Source organism: Bubalus bubalis, chromosome 7 (genome assembly GCF_019923935.1).
Source record: "Bubalus bubalis isolate 160015118507 breed Murrah chromosome 7, NDDB_SH_1, whole genome shotgun sequence".
Lineage (NCBI taxonomy): Eukaryota > Metazoa > Chordata > Mammalia > Artiodactyla > Bovidae > Bubalus > Bubalus bubalis.
The window spans coordinates 46,862,226-46,875,209 of NC_059163.1; the positions used below are offsets into that span (position 1 = coordinate 46,862,226).

Below are 12,984 nucleotides of genomic sequence, written 5' to 3' on the forward strand. Positions count from 1 at the left end.
TGAATGTGTAAAGGTGTAGCAAGCATAAATCAATACAATATCTCTTCATCACTTCAACTAAAATCTAAAAAAAACCCTATTAACTTCACTGAGTTGTGAGTTGGCATACTCTATGAATTTAAATTATGAATATCCATAACATCTTTATCACTGAAACCTGAAAAGACAAGTCCTTTGTTAGGGTGTATCCCAGGAAGCCAAAGGGAGTGTGTCACATTCCTTAGCCTGGGATATGACATGAAATGATGCACAATTGCTGATGTGAAGTCTGTAGGTAAGACCATCATGTGTTTCTCCTAGTGTAAAGTTACTGGAAAGAACATTCTTTTCTTCCTTTCTTTAAAGGACATAGGTGATCATTTGAGGCTAAATTGGGAGGAGTTGGCTACTTAGGCTATAGGACAGAACAGCTTGAAAAAAAAAAAATTCTTCAAAACTTTGCCCAGGATTGTCTTGATTCCCATGCTCTTGTCCTGCTTTGCATCTTTAGTGGGCATGACAGCAAAGACTTGGGGTTTGTCTCAAAACTGCAACTGCAGTGAGGAACTGCACGCCCTGCACCTGAAAGGCTGCTAGCCTCTCCCACTGGGCAATTCAGTGTGTGTCCTTGTGGGAGGCCAGCCCCGGGAGGCAGACAGCCTGCACCGAGTCTCCAGAACTAGTTCCACGGTTGGGCTTTGTTTTTTCCATGGGTCAATAAAGTAGTAGAAACAGTGAAAAGAGCCCCAAATCTGAAGTCAGAGACCAATATTCAAATTCCTGCTTCTGTGCCTTGATAACCTTAGGTAATTCTTATCTTTCCTTCTCCGAAAAAATGGAAGTAATAGTACCTTTCTTGCACGGTTGCTGTGGCAACTAGGTTAAGACACTGTAGTACCTGATAGCCAGTTAGTGCTCTATAAATGCTATTTTTCCCCCACCCCTTTTCCTTTCAACCTCTAGTTAAGTTATGGGAAAGAGTGATGCAGATCACCAGCTACAGCCACAAAGATGTCAGAGAGACAGGTCTGTGGAAGTGGATATTGTGCATGTTTGTATTTTTATTCCCCTTAATTCTGCATTAGTCCTACAGTTTGGTATGGAAAGAGAGAAGGGAGAATTCCCTATGGTCCAGTGGTTAGGGCTCTGCACTTTCACTGCTGAGGGCTGGGGTTCAGTTTCTGGTTTGGGAACTTAGATTTTACAAGCCACGTCATGTGACCAAAAAAAAAAAGAAAAGAAAAAGAAAATTATGTTCTCCAACTAAGGTTGGCCAGGCTTTACTGGTAGCTCAGCTGGTAAAGAATCCGCCTGCAATGCAGGAGACCCTGGTTGATTCCTGGGTTGGGAAATTCCCCTGGAGAAGGTATAGGCTACCCACTCCAGTATTCTAGGGCTTCCCTGGTGGCTCAGATGGTAAAGAATCTGCCTGCAATTTGGGAGACCTGGGTTTAATCCCTGGGTTGGGAAGATCCCCTGGAGGAGGGCATGGCAAGCCACTCCAGTATTCTTGCCCAGAGAACTGCCATGGACAGAGGAACCTGGTGGGCTACAGTTCGTGGGGTCATAAAGAGTCAGACACAACTGAGTGACTAAGCACAGCACACCACTAGGGTTGGACACATTCAGTTGGATCCAATCTGTTTCACAAACTTCCTCCAAGCAGAGAGCAGCATCTTGCCCCTCCTTTTTCTGCAGGATCCGGTAATGAGAGTGTACTCCCCAAGGGATAATTGCTGTCCGTAGGGGGTCCTCTGTATCGGCAGAAGCTAAAGCCTGGGAAACACTTGTGGGAAAAAACAATCAAACGGACAATGCCAAGGATGTTGCAGTGACTCAGGTTTTTCTCAGTTCAGTAGTAGCCATTCTCCATGTTCAGCCTGAAGGAAAAGAGAGGTTATATGAGGAAGGTGATTCGGAATCCGAAAGCAAAAAAATTCTGATATTTATATACACAGACCTTTTCCCCTCAGTGGTTCACACGGAAATTCAAGAACAGCACTGCTCTTCTGAAAGCTATTTCAGGATTCCACACATCTTGTTGACATTTGGAGACAAACAAGCAGTGATGTACTGGTAGGCTGGCTCTCTGGGTGGGGTGTGAGGGACCCTATTGATGGCATCTGCTGGTTTCCATGGTGTAAATACTGCCACCTTGGTCAGCGACAAGCTACCGACATGACATCACTGAGCATGGGGTTGGGAAGAGCCTTGAAAAACTGGCTCTCTTGACTTGGGGCAAGCCAGCTCCGGCATAACACTGAGCTCATATTTAGTGAAAATTGCTATAGCTATTGGCAAATTCAACCCTTGTTGAAAAAAGACGTCATCGAGTTCTAGAATTCACTGCCTCCTGCTTTCTGGCCTGCATTTTGGTCATTGTTCCTCCCGCCTTTTGAAGCGGCTTTAGTGAATCTCACTGCTGTGGACCCCAGACCCTTTGACTTAATGAAGATTGATGTCTTCATTAGATTCTGAAAAGGAATGCTCGGACATTTTATTACCTGGTGGCTGGTGCCTAGTACTCTCTGTTCCATGGCCCATCTCCCCCACCTTCTGTGACACATTCCTGAAAAGGCTCCAGGAAAAAAAATGTTACAGACTTGGCAGATCAGCCTTTTCTGATTGTGCAATGTTCTTCCTGAGAAAGCCCATTCTCCAAAGGCATTCATTCTGAAACCAGAGCAAGAAATGTGGGGACAGGCTGGCCACCAAGAGGGCAGCCTAGGAAGACAGGCGGTAGAGCACTTGGGCAGAGTAAATCGATGGGAGATGGCATTCATGTCTACTGCATCAGTTTTATAGGTTTACGTAAACTGTCAAAAATTGCATCAGAAAGAATAAAGGAATGAAAGTGTTTACCTTTCCAAATACTCTTTCATTTTAATTATTTCACACCCCTTATGAAAAATTTCTCATTATCTCATTTGTGCTTCATAGCAGGCTGTTGAGACATGATGAAAAAATATTGTTAATATAATAAATAACATAGTACATACAATACACTGGTGTAATATGTGACATAACAAGTCTTAATATGATAAATATGATTATGCCCCCTTTATAGACAAAGACACTGAGATTCAGAGAAGACAAATGACTTGTTTAGGATTACACAGATGTAATGACAGTGGAGGAACTTGAGCCCCCCATGTCTGATGCCAGGCTAGAACTCGCTGTATGCCAGACTGTGTGTATGTGGTGATTGGAGGTTTCTATCAGCTCTGATTATGTAATCACATGTGCCAGGTGGCATCAGAACCATCAGAACGTTCAAACAAGTCTGAAGTTATGCTACTTTCCAAGGAGTTTCAACAGGCTCCGGGAGGTCAGATTTTTTTCTGAGGCGTAGTTCAGTGACACCTCACTTATTGAAGGACTGGCAGCAAAGGAGATAATCTGCAAAAATAAAATGACTATGTAATTATTTGCATTCTATAAGCTTCCAAATTTTGAACAAAATATTTTAAAGCTACTTGGCACATCATCCTGTGTTTTTATTTATTTATGTATGTATTTTAAGCTTCTTGAAGCATTGTTTTTTAAATTTTCTGCTTTTCCCACCAAGACCTAAGTTGTACAAACAGGTGCAAAATTCTGACCTCATGTAGTCCAAGTCCTTTCTGCTTTCTTTGCCACATGTCTTCCAGTTGTGTCCCAGTCACTGCCTCGCTTTCTTCTGTGACATATCAGCCATAGGTGGCAAGAGTACTTGGAGATGTGGGGACAGTGGGGAGGCAAGCGTGCGGGGAGCAGCAGGCTCCCACCCCAGCTGAAAGCCCTGCAGAAACAGTCTCGGCTGGGGGTGCACAGAGGAGGAAGGTCATGGCTGTACCAGCTTCCTTGCACTCGGCTGGCAGCTGAAGCTACCTTCTAAGATGAGGAAGGCCTAGGGGCTTCCTCATGGAGAGTGAGCATTTAAGAATAACTAACGGGTTCAGGACTGGGAACACATGTACACCTGTGGCGGATTCATGTCAATATATGGCAAAACCAATACAACATTGTAAAGTAATTAGCCTCCAATTAAAATAAATAAATTTATATTTTTAAAAAAAGGAATAACTAACACCCAGGCAAGGTGTCAAGTAAGATTAAAAGTTCTCTAACCATCATTTTCTCTTGGCGAGTGAAGGAAAAAAAAAAAAATCAAGAAGAGTTGAATCACCTTTCATTCTTCCGTTTTTCTCATTAATTTGGTGTTGCTTGGTTTTAATACAGCAGAAATAAAAACAAAAGGCATCAAACCAACAGATCACCTGGGTCCAGGCTGCTGCTGCTGCTAAGTCGCTTCAGTCGTGTCCGACTCTGTGCGACCCCATAGATGGCAGCCCTCTAGACTCCTCTGTCCTTGGGATTCTCCAGGCAAGAATACTGGAGTGGGTTGCCATTTCCTTCTCCACATCCTGTGTTTTTAAACATAGGATGCAAAATGCAGTTTGCTAACCTTTCTCATTGACTTAGGGTATCGCTGTAAATCTCAATATTTTTAGACTTGAATTTACAACCCTCTAGGGCTCTATACTACAAAGTTCCAGACTGCTATGCTGTTTGGAATTCCTGCTTCTTTTTGGGTTCTACAAGTGCACTTACCTTTAAGAGTCTCTGCACTCTCTACTCTCTTGCAATTTCTCATCTATTAAGAAGTGAGCAACTGGTCCAGATAGACTTGTTAATGAAATAAGAGGAGATAGGCTTTAAATAAAGGTTTGCATAATCCTAGGGGTAAATCCTTCCATCATCTTTTGTTTTAGGGGTATGGCAGAAGCTTTCGTTGTGCTTCCCAGATCCTTTCCCAGGCCAGCTGTCTTGTCGCTCTGCTGCTGTGAGCTGGTGATCAATGGCTTGCAGCTTGATCCTCCCCTGAAGACTTGCTCTTTGTCCACAGGAGCTCCTCTATCCAGAAATGCCTGAGAGGTGTCCAGGGGTGGTTGCAGCCCAACTACAAATTCAAGGGTATAAAATCCCAGCTCCTTTGCCTCCGGGTGGGATAATTCTGTGAGGCCATCCTTGTCCCTTGTCCCAGAGCTTCCCATGGCATTGGGCTAAGGCTGGACCACAGCAGAATCCACATCTCACTTAACTTTGCCTCCAAAGTGTCCCTGAGAGCACTTGCACGAGACTCAGCCTCCAATTTCAGAGACTCTAACCTAAGACAGGTTCACCTGCTTTCCTGCTGTTCATGTTCTGAGCTGTATTTTGGAGACATCTCCCTATCCCTTTCCTCAACTCAACATTTAACAGAGAAGGGCAACCTAATCATGAAAGAAAGAATTCACAATAAGAAAAAAATATTAGTTTTGCAAAAAACATATTAGAAAATTTTAAATTTGTCAGAATTCAACTTAAAGCCTTATGAGTCACTTACTAGGATCCTAGAATACAAATATAAAGGACACAATTTCCCTTCACCTCGTCCTTTTGAGAAACTCATGGCCTGATGAAGAAACCAAGTTAAGTAGAACAATTACCACACATCATAATAAATGCTATTATTGAAGTCTGAACTCATTCAAGAAATAGTTCTTGAACATATTACTATATATCAAACTTTTGGAGTCTAAACAACACAGAACAAAGAACTGTAGAGTCCAAAGGCTGGAGAAGAGATGATAGTTTTTACTTTGGAAATGATACTGAAGCTGCTTTTGGTAGAGTGAGCAAGGGTTGACCAGGTGAAGGTTAGGGAAGGTGTTCAGATCAAAGAACAATGACCTGAAAGGATATGGTATTTCAGGGCACTGGGGAGAAGTTTATCATGGCAGGAGTTAAGGAGAAGGCAGAGAATAAGGAAGGGATGAATGTAAAGACCATTATCTGATAGGCTAAGAAGTTCGGGATGAGATGGTTGAATGGCATCACCAACACAGTGGACGTGAGTTTGAGCAAGCTCCGGGAGATAGTGAAGGACAGGGAAACCTGGCATGCTGCAGCCCATAGGGTCACAAAGAGCTGGACACGACTCATCGACGGAATAATTTGAAGTCAAGACAGACCTGTGAACCTAGGAGTGAGGCCAAGACCATTCCAGTAGGAGCATGACTGTCAACCGTTGGGCAGGGAGAGGTGTGAGAGATCACAGCTTGACAAGCAGAGGCCTGCATCAGGCCCTTGTGTGCAGCTACCAACAGCCCTAATGATCTGTGACATCATGGCTTAGCTATGACACGGGTGGTCCAATCTATGTCTCTGCCTGAAAGAATTCTTAAGTTCTCACTCTTGAAAATTTGATCTATAAAGGAACTTGAAATTCTCCTGCTCAGAGCTTCTTGTGTTCGAGGTGATTAGCTATCCATATATGACTTGATAGGATCAAAAAGTATTGAAGAGAATCTCGGTCCCCAGACCCCTTAGTCTGTCATCATTGCCTGAAAGGTTACAGTTGTAGATCCATCCTTAGGACTCACCAGTCTCTCACCAGGTTGGGGAAGAAGGTGGGGACTCGGGGGATGAGAGGGCAAAGAGGAGAGATTGTGGGTGCTCAGTGGGACCATGGGGATACAGGAGTAGTAGGGATGGGGAAAGAAGCAGGAAATCAGAGCTTGAGAGAGGTATAAATAGACATTTTCTTTCCCTCACAATGATGCAATGGGCAGGTTCTGGCTGCTCAAATTTATTATACATAAATATGACTTAATATCAAGTATTTTAATTATTTTATTATGGAGAAAACCTATTTTCAGACTGAGCAATTCCTGCCTTGGTTTATATTTTTGCTAGTACTAATAGAAACAATAATAATATATAAACACTGAATAGTTACTATATGGCTGGCATTGGGCTAAGAACTTTGCCTTCACTAATCTCATTTAATTCTTCTCCAAAATTATGATTGAGGTATTGTGAGTGCTGACTTATAATGGACCAGGGAAGTAGAGCTTAGAGTACTTCCCTGACTTGCTCAGAATCACACAGTTGGTGAGTGGCATACCCAGGTCAGTCTGCTTCCCTCCAAAGTCAATCCTTAAGCTCTGGCTTTCCCAACACAGCTATTTTCTCCTTCCTCCATCATTTCAAGGACTTCCCAGGTGATGCTTGTGGTAAAGAACCTGTCTGCCATTGTAGGAAATGTAAGAGACGCAGGTTAGATCCCTGGGTCAGGAAGATCCCCTGGAGGAGAGCATGGTAACCCATTGCAGTATTCTTGCCTGGAGAATCCCATGGACAGAGGAGTCTGGCAGGTTACAGTCCACTGGCTTGCAAAGAGTCAGACACTACTGAAGCGACTTAGTACACAGCACCACCATTTCAGAGACCTCCAGGACAATATTAAACGCTACAACATTTGAATCATTTCAAATGCTTTTTGTCCTTCAAATCCCGTTTCCATTTTCCTTCATTCATTTAACTGATACCATCAAGTACCTTCTGTGTATACTGCATCCCCATCCTCCATGGAGCTTTCCCACACTGATTTCTACTGTCTTAAACATCTGAGTCTTTAACGTAGGGAGTGAATCTTATAAGTAGATTTGTACGGTTCTCTAAATGTTTTTAGTGGATTTATCTTGTTTTCTCTACAAAGATTTTAATCTATGGCTGGGTCAGGATCAAGTCTTCAAGTTTCCCATCTTCTCAACAGCACCCAACTCAGTGTTTGGTGGATATGTCAGGATGCCCCTGACTCTTAGCCCATCCAGGGCCTGTATTTTTAGGAAGAAGAAATGCATGTGTGGACCTGATAAGATCTGAGTGACATGTGGAGAAGATGCCCTACGAGTGATGATCAGCTATGTTTACCATTTAACTCCACAGCGGCAGGCCAAGATAACTGTCGCGGTCTGTGGACAGAAGTTCATGAAGATCACTGCTTGACAGATCAGGGTAAAGGTCTCTTTCTTTCAAAATATGTGAAGGGGCAGGAAACGTGTACACCAGGTGTTTTGTGTTCGTGGCTGCCTGGGAAAGATAATTCTGTCTGCTCGATAAGAACACTGTGCTCTGCCCCCAGATTGTTTTTCCAGCAGCTATTTTCTGCCTATAAAAATGAGCATCGCTGGCTCTCAACTTCTTTCCGCAAATCCCCTGGGCTACAAACAATAACAAAAGGTATCTCATATTTATACAACACAGTCCTCAGAAAAGCTCAAGGACCTGAACAAAGCTTGTTTTCATATATAAGCGTTCTTATATAATCCCCAAGGGGAAAGGGGCACAGGGTGACAATTGAGTTTGGAACACTGTCATTCCTAGCTAATAAAACGGAAAAGTGAGGCCCTACAGCAGGATACGCTAACGGTCACGATCAGGACAGGAAGGCCGTTCTTCCCCACTTCCTGTCCAGGGTTCTTGCCACTGGGCTACACTGCCTTGTCAGAAATCTGAAAACCTGGAGGAGATGACTGGCGGGGAATGTGTGGGAGAGGAAGCCCAGCCATTCGGGGAGGGATGCCTCAGTCTCACTGCATTTGATGACTGTTGTTTTCACTGGTCAGGATTTTGCCGTTCCTCACATGAGTGCCCTTTTTGTCCTTGGTAGAACGGATCCTGGGGAGAGTGTTCATCACCTTCAGTAGGAGTTGGAGCTGGATCAGAGAAGATTTCCAAAGTTTGGATGGTTTGGGGAAGAAGAGTCATCTGAGCAAAGGGCATTCTGTAAATTTTTATTACACACTTAGATACAAAGATGAGTAAGGCATAAGCTTGGGACTCAATCCGGGCACCATGTTGCAAGGGAGACAAACTGGATGAAAGGATCTGTGAGAGCTGGATGAATACAGTAAAGGAAAGACAGTCACTTTGATTGTGAATTTGAGCCAGGACTCTGTGGGCCTGGGAGAGGGGCATTTGTGTTGAGGCTTGAAGGATAAACAGGAAGGGTTTTAAAGGATCCCTTCTACACTGCACTGAGACGGTAGCTCTCTAGTAGAATCACCTGGGGAAGGTTTAAGGCAATCTCTGTCCCTAAATAATTGCATTTAATTGATCCGAGTATCACCTGGGCATCGGTATTGCTGAAGGGCTCCCAGGTCATTTTACTGAGCAAACAAGAGAGACAACCACAGAAGGAGTGCGGGCTCTGGAATGAATTCTGTTTGAACACTCTGTTACCTTGGGCTAGGGCCATTGTGGGGGCTGAGTCAGTGTCCCATTACTGCCGTTTCCTCCCACTTTTCCCTGTGCCTGTGAAGAAACGCTGCCACGGGAGAGTCTCTCCCTTTTGACAAGCTTTCCTTGACTCAAAAAGCCTGGACTGGGAATCAGGAAATCTGGCTTCTATCCCAGGTCTGCCACTGAGGTGCTACACGAGTGTGCTGGGTCACATAAAGAGATAAAGACATTCGGCTTTAATATTTGCAAGACTCTATGCTGAGGACTCAATGCATATCCAGGCTTTGATGTCTCCCATCTGTTGAAGTTTTTAGATCAGGATTTGTAGGTCATAGAATCTATTTAGGACCAGAATTATTTTTCAAGAATGATATAGGGACTTCCCTGGCAGTCCAGTGGTTGAGACTTTGCCTTTCAATGCATGGGGTGTAGGTTCCATCTCTGGTCAAGGAACTAAAATCCCACATACATTGGGGCCAAAAAATTAAAAACATAAAATAGAACAAATCCAATGAAGACTTTTAAAATGGTCCACATTTAAAAAATTCTTTAAAAAGATGTAAAACAAAGAAAAGTGGGGTGCAATGCATAGAATTGGGGCCAGTATTGAAGTAAAATTTTGTTTCAGTTATAAATATATGCATTTACTGGGTCATAAAGACCCTGATGCTGGGAAAAATTGAAGGCACGAGGAGAAGGGAATGACAGAGGATGAGATGGTTGGATGGCATCACCGACTCTATGCGCATGAGTTTGAGTAAGCTCCAGGAGTTGGTGATGGACAGGGAAGCCTGGTGTGCTGCAGTGCATGGGATCACCAAGAGTCAGACATGACTGAGCAACTGAACTGAACTGAATGTAAAATACATGTCATGTTGTGGGTTGTAAGTTAAAAACTGTAAGAGTACTCACTGATAGTACGTATACTAAAATTGGAAAGAATCAAAGAAAATTAGCATGGCCCCTGTAGAAACTCACAAAACATTCCATATTTTTTTAATGTTACTTTTTTTAACAACTTAGAAGAGTTTGAGAAACATGGGATCAGAGGCTCTCTATGGACCCCTTCCTTCTGCTCTATAACCCTTAACTATTCCAGCTTACCATGAATTCACCTTTCTGTAACTTCCTTTTAGTTAGTACCATGTATTTCTGGTATTATTTCATGTATTAGCTCAGCTGGTAAAGAATCCGCCTGCAATGCATGAGACCCTGGTTTGGTTCCTGGGTTGGGAAGATCCACTGGAGAAGGAATAGGCTACCCACTCCAGTATTCTTGGGCTTCCGTTGTGGCTCAGCTGGTAAAAGATTCTGCCTGCAATGCAGAAGACCTGGATTCGATCCCTGGGTTGGGAAGATCCCTTGTAGAAAGGAAAGGCTACCCACTCCAGTATTCTGGCCTAGAGAATTCCATAGACTGTATAGCCCATGGGTCACAGAGTCAGACACGACTGAGCTACTTTTATGCCCCTTCATGTGTTTCTGGCCTATCATTTATTTTCTCTAAGAGGGAGGCAGGACAGGGTAGTGGTTAAAAGCACCTTATGAAGTTAGGTAAATCTATGTTTGAATTGAATTTCTTCACTCTTTAGTTGAATGACCTGGAAAATACACCCAACCTCTCCCAGCCTTGGGTTTCTTATGTGGGTGATCACATCTAGGACACACAGTGTTTCTAAGATTAAATAAGACGCTGTAAGTCAAGCTCACAGCATGAAAACCTTGTTCACAGAAAGTGCTTGGTGTAAGACAGAAATTATTATCTGACTTCCTGTCCCACAGATTTTAAGGAACAGTCTGCAATTTAGTGCCTGGGGCACACAAAGTCATAAATGCCGTAGGCATAGAAAATCAAGAATTCCAGCCTCAAGCAGCCTTGCAAGATTCAGAGCAGCCATTCTCTGTGGGCATACCCCAAGAGTATCCAGATCTCAGGAACAGAGACAGGGCACTCTGTCCTCTACCCACAAATCCCCTTCACTTTCCCTATGACATGACTGGCTGAACCTGGGAAGGCAAGGCAGAAAGAAGGATGCAGATCTTGACTACGATTTTCTTCAATGATCAAAACAACCCATGACGTTTCAGTGCAATCCAAACCAAGACAGATGGAAACTCAGGATCAACAGTTTCACAAGCATGTACCTGAGAAGATTTCAGATAGAAACACAGGACAAAGAAATGAGAAAGAGCCAGCGGCTGGAACACTGAGAAAATGAGTCTCCATTTCACATATTACACCAGGAAAAAAATGACCATCATCCAACAGTCAAAAAATAAGCAACTGACGAGGTCTTAATTGCCTCAGAAATACTCTGGGAATCAAAGCATTGTCTTGTAAATGATTCATTTCAGGAAATACCTACTAATCAATTACTAGGGCTTCTATGTAATAGTTTCCCCACATTTATAGGTGGTGATCATGTGAATTGGATCATTGACTTTAGAATGAGATAAGCAGCAGTACTGGTAACCTAACCTACTTAGTCCAAGTAGCTACAAAGAAATTAGCTGCCTTTAGTGGAAGCCAGCACTTTACAAAGAGTGAAAAAAATCCTATTCATCATGAGAGAGCCTCACATCAACCGAATCCCCTCCAAGGACTAAGTTGAGAGGATGTTGATGGAAAAGGGGATAATGATCCATAAATAGGCATATAAGAAAGGAGTGGGAAGGGGAGGGAAGCGTCATGAGATTGGAGAGGGAAAAAAATGGGCTTTAAAATGATAAAATGTTAAAAATATTATAAGGATTACCCAAATAGTATTACAAAGAACAGGACTGTTGAAAGTAGCACTCGATGCTGGCATTTTGTGTGTGTGTGTTGGGGGGGATTTAGTTTGAAATTGTATGATGAAAAAGAAAAGAAAATGTATGTGAATAATGTAGCCCCACCTAAAAATATGTTGCTAACACAATGGTTTTTCAGGAAAGAAAAGGCAAGGATGCCTGGAAATAGCTGCATCTAATCAGCCCCCATCCCAAGCAATCAACTGAAATCCAGGAAATTCCATATGTAACCAGAAGAATAGACATCCTGGAGCATTTTGCCACAGTTAAGATTAGCGGAAACAGACCCCCATCAGCACTGGTAACAAAGAAGAATTAAAGGTGAAGAAACTGCTGTGGGTCCCTGTGCCTCCCTTCTGGGAAGGTGGTGGCCGTGGGGGCAGAAGGATGGGAATTAGGACAGAGGCAGTGGCCCTGGCTGGGCTGACAGCCTATTGTTCTGAAACTGCCCCTTCAGTGGCAGCTCAAAGCAGTGTATTCCTCCAGAGAAAATAATTAAAAGAACAGCAGCTAGAGCTCAACTTATCCTCCTGACTTATCCTAACAATCTCTAAAAATGTTTGTTAACATAGCAGTGGTTTATGATTAACAGTTTTGGGGTCTCGTTTAAGAAATCCTTCTGTACCCAAAGGTTATAAAAGTGTTCTCCTGTATTTTCTTCTAAAAGATTTAAAGTTTTCCCTTTCACAGTGAATTCCTCTTTCTCTATGGAATTGAAAGATACAAAGAGAGCAAACCAAAAAGGAAAAAAATGAATCAATTTCACTTCACTAAAATTAATAACTTCTGCTTGCTGAAAATATCATAAAGAGAGTAAAAAGATAAGCCACAAACTTGGAAGAAAATCCTGAAATCAGATCTGACAAAGAACTAGGATGAAGAGTATATAAAGAATGGCTGCAACCTATTGAAATCCAAAAAAACTTGATAAAGTAATTAACAAAAAGAAATATAGATAACTATTCAAGATATTAAAAGATTCTGTTTTTTTGTTTTTGGTTGCACCTAGAGGCTTGTGGGAATCTTATTTCTCTGACCAGGGATGGGACCTGGGCCCTCAGCAGTAAAAATGCAGAATCCTAATCATTAAGCCACCAGGGAATTTCCAAAAGATTCTTAACTTCCTTAGTAATCAGGGAAATGCAAATTAAAATCATAATGAGA

The 12,984-nt window shown here is 42.7% G+C and overlaps 2 pseudogenes; one reads left to right on the forward strand and one right to left on the reverse strand.

The window, feature by feature from the left end:
• Window positions 1-1,831: 1,831 nt before the first annotated feature.
• The window catches only part of LOC102399874, an 83,471-nt pseudogene continuing 72,318 nt past the window's right edge, over window positions 1,832-12,984 (reverse strand).
• On the forward strand, window positions 9,935-10,026 carry LOC112586289 (annotated as a pseudogene).